The 12,373-nt window shown below is 41.9% G+C and overlaps 1 pseudogene; it reads left to right on the top strand.

The window, feature by feature from the left end:
• The first annotated feature begins 5,383 nt into the window (after window positions 1-5,383).
• LOC139234235 (U2 spliceosomal RNA) lies at window positions 5,384-5,622 on the top strand (annotated as a pseudogene).
• The last annotated feature ends 6,751 nt before the right edge of the window (window positions 5,623-12,373 follow it).

A 12,373-nucleotide genomic window follows, 5' to 3' on the forward strand; every position in this document is an offset into this window, starting at 1 on the left:
AGAATTGCACACAACTTCTGCAAGAAGGAGAAAAAGTGAGAACATTTAGTCAGAAGAAGTCATTTTGAGATAGCTCTTAGCCACTGTTGTCCAATGTGTTAGCTACTCATCACAAGTGGATAATTAGGAATCAAGATATGGTGAACTACATTTGTTACATCAGTTTCTCTCTCCGCAGATGCTGCCTGACCTGCCAATGTCACCAAAAATTTCTGTTCGTATTTCAGATTTCAGATTTCCAGCATCCGCAGTGCTTTACTTTTGTTGTTTGGCTAATTGCACATCTGATTAGTAAATAAAAATGAGTAATAGACATTATCTTTGGTCATGTGATCTCAACTCATATTCATGTATGCATGTGTACTTCAAGCTTTTTGTACGTTTGATGGTAAAATGGCGAGATGAAATTCAGGGTGTCCAAGTGTTTTTTGATTGTTGGGAGAGCTTTACTTCCTTGATGGTGCTCGACATTTGTTCAGTAAATATACACAATGTGAAGTATTTACCTGCTTTTTATGGAAGGCAGCTTATACTAAAATTAGTGCATGTGACCTAAAAAGTGTCATCATTGCCACACCTATGGCAAGCCAGCAATTTCTATTGGACAACACTAAACTAATCACTTGTATTTTGTGTCCTTATAGTTATGGTTGCAAATACATCGAGATCTTTTTGCTCAAGATTTAAATTGCTCTTTTCAGAGGGCTAAGTTCAAGGTTCATCATGCTCACAGCTATAGCTCCACCTCCATTGTAATGGAATCATTTTTGGTTGTAATTTGACATTTTCACTGCGATGAGCACATTCAAGTTGAGCGTACCTAATAATAATGTGAGAATCCTTGACTCACTACAACTATGTTATTAATGACAGGAGAGATTTAAGACAAACCAGTGGATCATGGCAGGAATGTGTCATCAACATACATCTCCTGGGGAAAAGGATGAAGAAAAATAAGCAAACTGGAACACAGCCAGGACTAGGAGGGTAAAGAACGACTGCATGAAGATGTAATAATATTTAAACAAGAAAACCAAACTAAATAAAAACAGAATTAATTGGCACAGACAAACAGGAAAATGAAAACTGGATAAATATTCTCAGGACTGCTCATACAGTGGGTGAAGCTTAGAAAGTGAATGATGACTGCATATTACAGATAGTAGCATTATAGCCAAAAGGCTGAATTCTATACACAGGACAAATGATTTATTATCACCGAGATGCAATCCCTGTTGATCTTTTTATCTAAAATTGCAATATTTGGGCTACCAACCATGCTACACACATCCAGCATAGCAATCCGTGGGATGCTGTGTTACACCAAATCACTTGCCCTACTCACAACTAATTCAATCGCAAAAGAATTATATCTCAGTCTCACATCTCGCAACTGGGTATGTACAAAAGGATTTAAAGCGGAATTGCTGTTAAAAGCAAACTAAGAGAATCAGTTGAAGCTGCTTTGTGATGTCTCACTGGTGAAAATATCATAGAATCTTGCAGCACAGGAGGCGGCCATTCAGCCCATCTTTGAAAGAGCTATCCATTTAGTCTCACTCTCCCGCTCTTTCCCCATAGCCCTGCATTTTGTTTTTCTTTTCAAAGCATACCTCCAATTCCCTTTTGAAAGTTACTATTGAATCGGCTTTTCACCGTCCGTTCAGGCAGTGCACTCCATGATCTTTGTTACCATTGATATTACATCACATTCATGCAGGAATCATGCAAGTGTAGAGCAACAATTAAAACGCAAAGTTTTTGCTTGTGCTGCAGTGAACAGTCACAGAGATTCTTGCCGACATCTTACGCAGTGGCCGCCCAGACTTCGCTGGGCGAACTGCAGTCAGTACTGAGTGGGAACCATGGGACTTTCCCACAGCGAGAAAATGGAAAAATAGGAGAAAGATTCAGGCAGCTGTGATCTCCCAGCGAGTGTTTCAGCATGACCTCATCTGAAGCTTGGAGACAACTTGTTCTCATCCCCAGGAGAGGATTTAGGACATGAGGAACTTAAGAAACATGGGGTTAAAATAAATTTTAAACATCTGCAAGGAAAAATGTTTAATTCCTGACGCACAAAAAACTGCATAACATAGAGGCGATTCTGACAGCAAAACGAACCAAAGCAGATTCAGGTAAAACACTTGCAGGAATCAATTGTTTGAGAAACTAATAAAGAGACAAACAATGACAGTGACATTGGGCACAAGACCGCGACTAACCGCAGGAAAGACACATGTATTTTGGCGAATAAATGCAAATGCATTCAGACAAAACATGGTTAAAACTCAAAATAGACAATAAAAGTCAAAAATCAAAAAGAAAAGTTGCTTTCAATTTTCCCTTCACCTCCCTCACTACCCCCGGCCCTTTTCATCTTCTACAAAAGCAAAATTCTGCGGATGCTGTAAATCTGAAACAACAGACAATGTTGGAAACGCTCAGCAGGTCAGGCAGCAGAGAGAGAGAGAGAGAGAGTTAATGTTTCAGGCCAGTGAGCTTTCGTCAAAACTGAAAAAAAGTTAGAAATGAAAGAAGTTTTAAGTGAGTACACAGGCTGGGAAAGCACGGAGGGTAGGAAAGAACAAATCCCCTTTTCCCTCTCTCCGATACCTACGCCCGCTCTGCTTTGCTCAGGAATATTAGTCCCTTTTTCTTCCCCGCTCTCTATCCCAAGTGCCCATCCTTCTCGCGCAAACACACACAAATATTACTTTCACAGCTGAGACTTCCATCTCCACAAATTCTTTACAGCACCGAGCAAATATGCAGCATATTCTTGACACGGGTCTTTCAGTCTTTCTGATAAACTGAAGCGGAGCGGGTCTCTAATCCCTTATTTATATTATCTTTGATTCCCGATATATATCAGCATCTTTTGTTCATGGACAATGGCGCTATTGAAACACGCAGCACCACATCAGTGATTCACACCATCTTTATACAAATAAAGACTCTCATTAGCTGCTCTGCCATTCAGTTAAACAAAAATGGGAAAAAAAAGAGAAAACCTGTAAAACTTTGATATTATCCAGAATAACAATGTTACTGGAGGATTTGTGCGGTTAATAGGGTGCCAAGCCTTTGAGAGCGGACCCGGTTTGTTTCAGCTTTTCGCTTCTCTATTCTTCTCGTCAAATATTTTCCTTTGCTTCACCAGAATAGACTGTAACCTGGCACTAATTAGCATCTGATCACCAAAGGAATGTTCTTCAGGCGACAAGGCTTATTCAGCTTATTGTATTGATTAAAAAAGAAAACAGCTATTAATCCAGCTTTGCTGGATAGAGCCTCTATTTTAGTCCTGCAAAGACTTTTAAGGTCATCTCATTTTCTGAAATTTTAGTTACAGTCTGCATAAACATGTTAGTCCTTATTTAAGTCCAGTCACTTGTTCCTACATTTCAGTCATATTTTATTCTTAGTCTTGGAAATAATTTTGTAAAGATTTTGATGTTTACGTTTCCCTATTTAAGTTTAAGGATTTTTTTTTCTCCAAAATTAGCTTTAAAAAAAAATGGCGAAATTGTTCTTTCATTCTCACACAGCTCACGGTGGAGCAAGAAGTGTGAAGAAATAAGAAACATGGCTGGACTGGTAACCGAGATCCGAAGGCTGATTTTTGCATTTGTGCAGCTGTGAGGGTCAAGGGAAGAGAGGGATGAGACAAAGTCGAGCCGTACTGCCCTTGATTTTCAGACATGTTCAGGTACCCGGTGAGAATACCTTGGCATCATGAACTTGGTAAACGAGACCCTTTAAGCCGCGATCCAGTGTCCGATGTGGCTCAGTTAGAAGCACACTCGCCTCGGAGTCAGAAGGTTGAGAGGTCAATTCCTACTCCAGGGGCTTGAACATAAATCTGAGCTGACACTCCAGTACAGTGCTAAGGGAGTGCTGTACTGTCAGAGGTGCCGTCTTTCAGATAAGACGTTAAACCGAGGCCCCATCTGCTCTCTCAGGTGGATGTAAAAGATCCCATGGCACTATTTTGAAGAAGAGCAAGGGAGTTCTCCCCGGTGTCCTGGCCAATATTTATCCCTCAATCAACATAACAAAAACAGATTATCTGGTCATTATCACATTGCTGTTTGTGGGAGCTTGCTGTGTGCAAATTGGCTACCACATTACAACAGTGACTACACTCGAAAAGTAGTAATTGGCTGTAAAACACTTTAAGATGTGCAGAGGTCATGAAAGGTGCTATATAAATGCAAGTCTTACTTTCTTTTATTGGTCCATTTCAGTTTCCAGCATTTGTTCCACATGTTGTACTATAACCAGTGTTGCTTTAGCTTTACAGGTAATTGTACTTTTGTCCCTTTATTTCAACGTGTTTTATGCTCCCACTGAAGTTGAAAGTTTTGCCTTTTATAAACTTAAACACAGTGCTCTTTTTTATAAATGTTTTGGCAAAGTGGCTGTGGAACGGAGTGGATCGTGCCTGGAAGCGCAAATACTTGGAGCTCTCTCCTGGCAGCAGGAATGTGATTCACAGCCAGGTAATTTGACAGAATCCTTGTTGACTGTGTACGGAACTCAGCACCTACCAGTCTCAGGCTGATAGCACAATATAACAGCAGCACATTGTATGAGCAGAGACAGCAAGGAAGAGAGAGAGAGGGAGGTATAAATATTGCATTTGTTATTTTTGTGTGTCATTCATAATATTTATGTCCCTTAACCTGGTACCCCTAGGCAACAAACCATTTGCAATTTCTGGTTGTGGCTGCGGAAAAGGCTATCCATCTAAAGGAAACCCATCTATTACTTGCCTTTTCTCCGCACTTTAACTTCTCTCCCTCTGCTCAGGTAGCCACATGCTCCATGGTGCCATGGTGTGGCTTATGATTTCCGTCCATTTCATGTCATCTGCATCCCAGGTACACAGCACAATATCCCCATCAGCCAATTTCAGATTTCCAAGAGTTTCCTGCCGTACCTTCTCCCAGTGGCTGGTCACCCACTTCCCTTTCACTACTTTTCTCACTGTGGGATGACCACCTCCTGCAATGTTTACTAGTGTCCGCTGTGGCTCAGTGGGTAGCACACTCTCCTCTGAGTCAGAAGGTTGTGGGTTCAAGTCCCACTCCAGGAACTTGAACACATAAATCTAGGCCGACACTCTGGTGCAATGCTGAGGGAGTGCTGCACAGTCAGAGGTGCCCTCTTTTGGATGAGACGTTAAAGATCCCGTGGCAATATATCGGCCCCGGTGTCCTAGCCAATATTTATCCCTCAATCAACATAACAAAAACAGATTATCTGGTCATTATCACATTGCTGTTTGTGAGAGATCGTTGTGTGCAATTAGGCTGCCGTATTTCCCGCATTACAACACTCCAAAAATATGCAATTGGCTGTAAAGCATTTTGAGACGTCCGCTTCTCGGCCTTTTGGCTAAGATCATGCGTAACTGACCTGACAGGGGAGTAGCCACCATGACCTCCGGGTGGTTCTCCCTGGATCAGGAAGGTATATGCTTGCTTTTTTGGAAACAGGAGGTGGGTGGGGTGGCTTGACCCATCCACCTCCACGGAGGTGTGTGGGGGACCTGACCCATCCACCTCCATGGCACGAACCTGGTATTGCAGTACTTCCAGGAACGGTGCAGTGGCTCTAGGCCTTTTGGCTAAGAGCATTGGCGCAGAGTGATCCTTGGCGTGTGCAAGGTGACCTCTGGCGTCTGTGATTTGACAAAGAATTGGAACGATTGGCTACGAATTTCAAAAAAAAAAAAAAAATTTGAGACGTCCGGTAGTCATGAAAGGCGCTATATAAATGCAAATCTTTCTTACTAGAAGTCCCACTTCCTCCCATATAATGCAGAGTGTCTCCAACAGTTACCAAGCTCAGTGAGTTTCAGCTTGAGCGAGTGTACCTGGCAATACTTCATACAGCTGCATTTGCCCCAGACACTGACAGTTTCCAGAAATTCCCAGTTGGTGCAAGTTCCACACACACGTTCTTGCAATTCGGAAAGTCAAATAACTGAAAATAGTTTCTGGCCAAATCCCCTTCAGAGCTGTCTGCCTTCTCACTGCTGCACTCTTGCAGTTTGATTGCCTGCTGTTTGTACGGTATAACTACATTCATTCAAACAACAGTCAGTACTAACAACCAACCAATTCAAACAAAGGGAAGACTTTGAAAACAGCTAATCAGTTATAATCACAGCAAAACATCAGCACTTTCATATGTAACTAATGATTAGCTTGTCAATCAAACCAGTCCAGTCAGTATTTGCAAAAAAACATTTACACAGATTTTGCGGTGGTAATGACAGCAAACTGTCAGCGTTCGCCATCATTATCCCCGTGAACCTGTCCGTAACTTCAGGATTTAGCGCATGCGCAGATAAACATGGATATCCTGAAGTTGCAGTCAGTCATTCCCTGCTCAGACACATGCTGGGCTGTGCCCCTCCACCCCCCCCCCCCCCCCGCACCATAGCCGGCAATCAGTTGAACTGATCGGAAAAGCTTAAGTTTCAATCTAATTACGCGGTTAAACACTCATTAAAAATTATGCCTTGATGGAATAGGTGTAACTGGGGTTTTAACGATGTATTGACTGCTGAACAATCGTTCTGGCCCTGAAAAACACATTTTATATTTGTGGAAAGTCAAATTTCTTGTGATAGAAAACTACTAGATTTTTAAAAATAATAAAAGTACATACATTTTTTAAAGTTTCTTTGTGATATTTCAGTGTCTACCTTAACCCCATGTGAATGTCCCAATCTTTATTTCACTCTCTGTCAATTTTTGTAAAGTGAATTGAATCATTGATTTTTATTTCCTGGTTTGCTGTCTGTGAGAATTCTTCAATGTGATTGGCTGCTTAGACAGCTTGATGACATAATTGCTGCTCTACACTAGGAATCCCCCTTTGACAGCGCTATAATCAACTTAACGTCAAAAAAGCTAAAGTTTTTGTGACAGAGATTGCAAAATGTTTGTGGGCAGCTTTCTTCGGGGTTAGTGGCGATGGCTGTCACTTCGCCACTAACCGCAAATCGTGGGTCAATGTGATAACAGGTAATTTATATATAAAAAAGTGAATATCTATCCACTCACTCACTTTTAGGTCAAACTCACTCTCCTGAGCTTTTGAAAATCAATTGTCTCCCACTTGCCCAATCTACTTGGCCAACTTGTTATTACTTTTATTCTAGCAGCAAGCAAAAATATTACACTCGTGTGTAATATAATTTAACAATTCTTATTAATAGATATTTTAGTGCTATTTATTCTTTGGACAAATTACTCAATTTTATGATAAAAGTATTTAAAACAAATTAATTTTTTTAAACATTCACTCTATACTAGAATGACTTCTGAGAAGACTTACGATTATGAATTTCATGTAATCGTACAAGTTCCAGTCTACACTGGTTTCCATTACCAACTATACTTCACTGCAGTGCTGAGGGAGTGCTGCATGGCCAGAGATACCATCAATCAGACTAAGGGACTGAGTGTAATGTAGCCAAGTTTGCTGATGATACAAAGATGGGTGGGAAAGCAAATTGTGAGGAGGACACAAAAAATCTGCAAAGGGATATAGACAGGCTAAGTGAGTGGGAAAAAATTGGCAGATGGAGTATGTGAGTATGTGGGAAAATGTGAGGTTATCCACTTTGGCAGAAATAATAGAAAAGCACATTATAATTTAAATGGCGAAAAATTGCAAAGTGCTGCAGTACAGAGAGACCTGGGGGTCCTTGTGCATGAAAAAGTTAGCATGCAGGTACAGCAAGTAATCAGGAAGGCAAATGGAATGTTGGCTTTCATTGTAAAGGGGATAGAGTATAAAAGCAGAGAAGTCCTGCTACAACTGCATGGAATATTGGTGAGGCCACACCTGGAGTACTGCATACAGTTTTGGTCTCCGTATTTAAGGAGGGATATACTTGCATTGGAGACTGTTCAGAGAAGGTTCACTAGGTTGATTCCAGATGAGGGGGTTGACTAATGAAGGTAGGTTCGGCCTATACTCATTGGAGTTCAGAAGAATGAGGTGATCTTATTGAAAATTATAAGATAATGAGGGGGCTCGACAAGGTGGATGCAGAGAGGATATTTCCACTCATAGGGGAAACTAAAACCAGGGGCCATAGTCTTAGAATAAGGGGCCGCCCATTTAAAACTGAGATGAGGAGGCATTTTTTCTCTCAGAGGGTTGTAAATCTATGGAATTCTCTGCCCCAGAGAGCTGTGGAGGCTGGGTCATTGAATATATTTAAGGTGGAGATAGACAGATTTTTGAGCGATAAGGGAGTAAAGGGTTATAGGGAGTGGGCAGGGAAGTGGAGCGGAGTCCATGATCAGATCAGCCATGATCTTATTGAACGGCGGAGTAGGCTCGAGGGGCCAAATGGCCTACTCCTGCTCCTATTTCTTATGTTCTTATAAGTTTTAAACTGTGCCCCATCGGCCTGTTTAGGTGGGTGTTATGGGTTTCATGGTACTATTCGAAGAAATTCAGAGTTCCTCTGGTGTCCTAGCTTACCTTATTTCCTCACCCAACACTGCCAAAAACAAGTGAATTGGTACATTATTTAATTTAACATTTATGAAACTGGTTGTGTACAAATTGGCTGCCACGTTTGCCTATAAAATAATGCATGCATTTTAAAAGGTAATTCATTAATTATGAAGCATTTTGGAACATTCGAAGGACAGGATAAGGCAGTATTGAAATATAGGTTATTTCTTAACTGAAAATGTTGAGATGTTACAGCTTCAGGAGAATTTAGCATGGGAACAAAAAAATATCAAAAAAGAATTAAAAGGGAGGGAGCGCTTCACTGTTGGAGGTGCCGTCTTTCGGATGAGACGTTAAACCGAGGTCCCGTCTGCTCTCTCAGGTGGATGTAAAAGATCCCATGGCACTATTTCAAAGAAGAGCGAGAGAGTTATCCCAGGTGTCCTGTCAATAGTCATCCCTCAACCAACAGCACTAAAAAAAACAGGTTATCTAGTCATTACATTGCGTTTGTGGGAGCTTGCTGTGCATGAATTGGCTGCTACATTACAAAAGTGACTGCACTTCAAAAAAGTACTTCATTGGCTGTAAAACGCTTTGGGACATGAAAGGCGCTATATAAATGCAAGTTTTTCTTTCTTTCTAAAAAAACACAAGTGAAACCATAAATACTGTTCTAATATCTGGAAATCAGTGCTGCACAAAGAGGAAATCTGTCAAATAAATGAAATCAAGTTATTTTCATCTCTTGAACATGGAGGTCATAGTAGCCAGTGTAAGCTATTTATTGTAGCTCACACCAATCTTTAGATTGTTATATGGCACCGCCTGCTGGATGTGAACGTACACACACACACTGACTGCCTGTCAGCTGTGTGGATGATCTCTCCAAATTCAGATGTTTCCAGATTACAATTTCCATTTGTTTAAAAGACACAGGAGGTATCACTACGAACAGCAGTGATTAAATATGACAGATTCAACTAGGAGTGTTGAACATTTTTACATTTAGTATTTGCTGAACATAAATTCTGTTAATGCTTTGCTTTTTTAAAATAAATAAAATGATTTTACTAATCACTGATCGATTTTTTTTTTTAAAAAGCAACTTTGTCAAGCACTCTGACGATTGTGGTGTATCATGATCTGGGAAGCTAAGGTGCTGGCATATATGGTACAGCAAAAAAAAGCTTCCAATTACAATTATCCATGAGGATGAGCAAGTGTAGTCCCTTCCAACATGAGAGAGGAGCTTCCCCACAGTGAGGGGATTGCAGCACCAGTGCTGTTTTTGTCCCTGGCCTCGGTGTGTTATAGTACAGGGCCGAGGAGCATAAAAAAAACAAAGGAATCTTCTACTGGTGATAGTGCAGACACATCACCATTCCTCTGTTGCATGCATCTCCTTGTGGTACATCTTTAGCTTCCTGCCCAGTAGAATGCATGTAGCCCTGGTGTTACAACTAACCCTAATTGTAACAATTTACTCATAGAATTCTTCCAAAGTCTACAGTCTTTCAAAAAAAAAAGAGAGTAAACTAGCTTCAAACTAAATCATCTATATAAAAACAAAAGAAAAAAGACAGACTTGCATTTCTATAGCCTCTCATGACCATTGGACATCTCAAGACGCTTTACAGCCAATAAAGTATTGTTGGAGTGTAGTCACTGTTGTAATGTGGGAAACGCGGCAGCCAATTTGCGCACAGCGAGCTCCCACAAACAGCAATGTGATAATGACCAGATAATCTGTATTTCTTATGTTGATTGAGGGATAAATATTGGTCAGGACACCAGGGATAACTCCCCTGCTCTTCTTTGAAATGGTGCCATGGGATCTTTTACATCCACCCAAGAGAGCAGACGGGGTCTTGGTTCAATGTCTCATCCAAAAGACGGCACCTCAGATAGTGCAGAACTCCCTCAACGCAGTCCTGGAGAGTCAGTCTAGGTTTTTGTGCTCAAGGCCCTGGAGTGGGACTCGAACCCACAACCTGCTGCCACAGACAAGGGTGCTACCTCCTGAGCCACAGCTGACACTGCAAATCAAATTTATTTACAAATAATATTTGGCAGCAAGGATATTAGGCAAATAACACTCAGCACAAGTATGGGCCCAAATTTGGGCAGGAGTTGCTCCGTTTTTTTTGGAGCAACTTGATTTTTCTGGACTATCTTAAAAAAATCCCCATTCTGCATATTTAATTTGCACCAGTGTAAGTGAGGTAGTTAGGATTTTTTTTACTTTTGTTTTTTTTCCCAAAAGGGGGCGTTACCAACCACCTACGCCTGTTTTGACCATTTAAGCCAGTTTGGACAGTCAATAGTTGCTCCAAACTAACTCAGGCCAGCGTATGTGGCCACTTGTGGCCCGCACAGAAAACATTTGCGGAGAGTTAAGAAATCAGCGCAAGTAGCCAGAGATGGGGGTGGGGGAGGAAGGGTAGTGAGAGGATCTTGCAAAGCACTAAACATCTTCACAACAACATTAAAGAAGCATAAAAACCATCAATAATACATTTATAAAAAATAATTAATAAATAAAAAGTCCTAACTCAGCCCCGGGAAGTCAGCAGGAGAACGCACCCCTGCAGCACGCACTGGAAAGCCCTTCGGCCAGGGCTACGGGCGGTGGGTGGGAAGCCCAGGCGGGAGAGCAGTGAACTGGCCACACACCCAAGAAGCAGCAGGCTGGGCTCACAGAAGGGGGCTGACAGGTGGGAACTTAAAGGGGGGGCAGGACTCAGCAGAACACACAGGCTGCAGGAATGAACCAGGCTGCAACAGGCTGGGGGGGGGGGGGAGGGGGGGCGGTGGGGGGTGACGAGGAGGGAGAGAAAAGTCACATGACTGAAGGGGGAGGGGGAGAGAACAAAAGACCTTTGGGTGTGGTCCATATACATACCTTGGGTGGAGAGGGAGAAGTGCTGTGCTGCCATTTTTCACCTTTGACCTTTGAAAGTTTAAGTTTTACTTTAAGTATAGATGCTGCAATATCAGGCACCAAAAATCAATGAGAAGTCTTTCCCTTTAAAAATGGCCGATTGCCAATGTTAGCCCCCCATTGCGCATGCGCGAACGCTCCAATGCGCAACGCTGCCGGCACTGTTACAGACGCTGTGCCCTAGCCTCGCCCCCTTACCAGCTCTCTTCCAGCAGCATGGCCCTAGCTCCGCCCCCCCCCCCCCCGTACTTTTGCCATGCCAAGCCCTAGGACGGTCCACGGAGCGGGGAGAATACGGAGCTATATTTTCGGCGCTGTTTTCGGAGCAGAAAGTCAGCACACCTCAGGCAAGTGTGCTGAAAAAAAATCAGAGGGCCAAATTTGGGCCCAAAGGGTTTAACTCTTTTCAAAAAGAACTCAGTCTATCAAATACTTCCTTTAATAAACATTTCCCATATAGTCTGGAGTGTAGCTAGTTTAATAGGACTTTCAATTGAGGACTATTACATTTGCACACCGTTGCTCAGTTATTCCCCCATCCTCTAACTCCACTTCATCCAAAGATTATATTTTATCTTAAATTTCCTTTGGGGAGACCAATTAAATACATATATTTTGAGAAAGAAATCAAGAAATATTCACAGTAAGTCCCCAAAAGGTCAGAGTCCATCTCCTGACTCTGTGCGGGTATGGATCAGACTTACTTGTGGCTCAATGCACTGGAATGCTCCAAAAGACCTGGGTGCAAAAAATACTGAGTTAGAAGGGGGTTTCTCAGCCCTGAAGACATTTTAAATAGTGAAACACTCCTCCTTCTGTTATGCTTACCCAAATGAAATAGTAGGTGTATTGCTGCTGAATCTGCAGATCAGTTCCAGAGATGGGACAGTCAATACTAGCTACAAGAACTCATCCAATAGAATTGCTAAACAGTGC

This window comes from Pristiophorus japonicus, chromosome 21, assembly GCF_044704955.1.
Source record: "Pristiophorus japonicus isolate sPriJap1 chromosome 21, sPriJap1.hap1, whole genome shotgun sequence".
Lineage (NCBI taxonomy): Eukaryota > Metazoa > Chordata > Chondrichthyes > Pristiophoridae > Pristiophorus > Pristiophorus japonicus.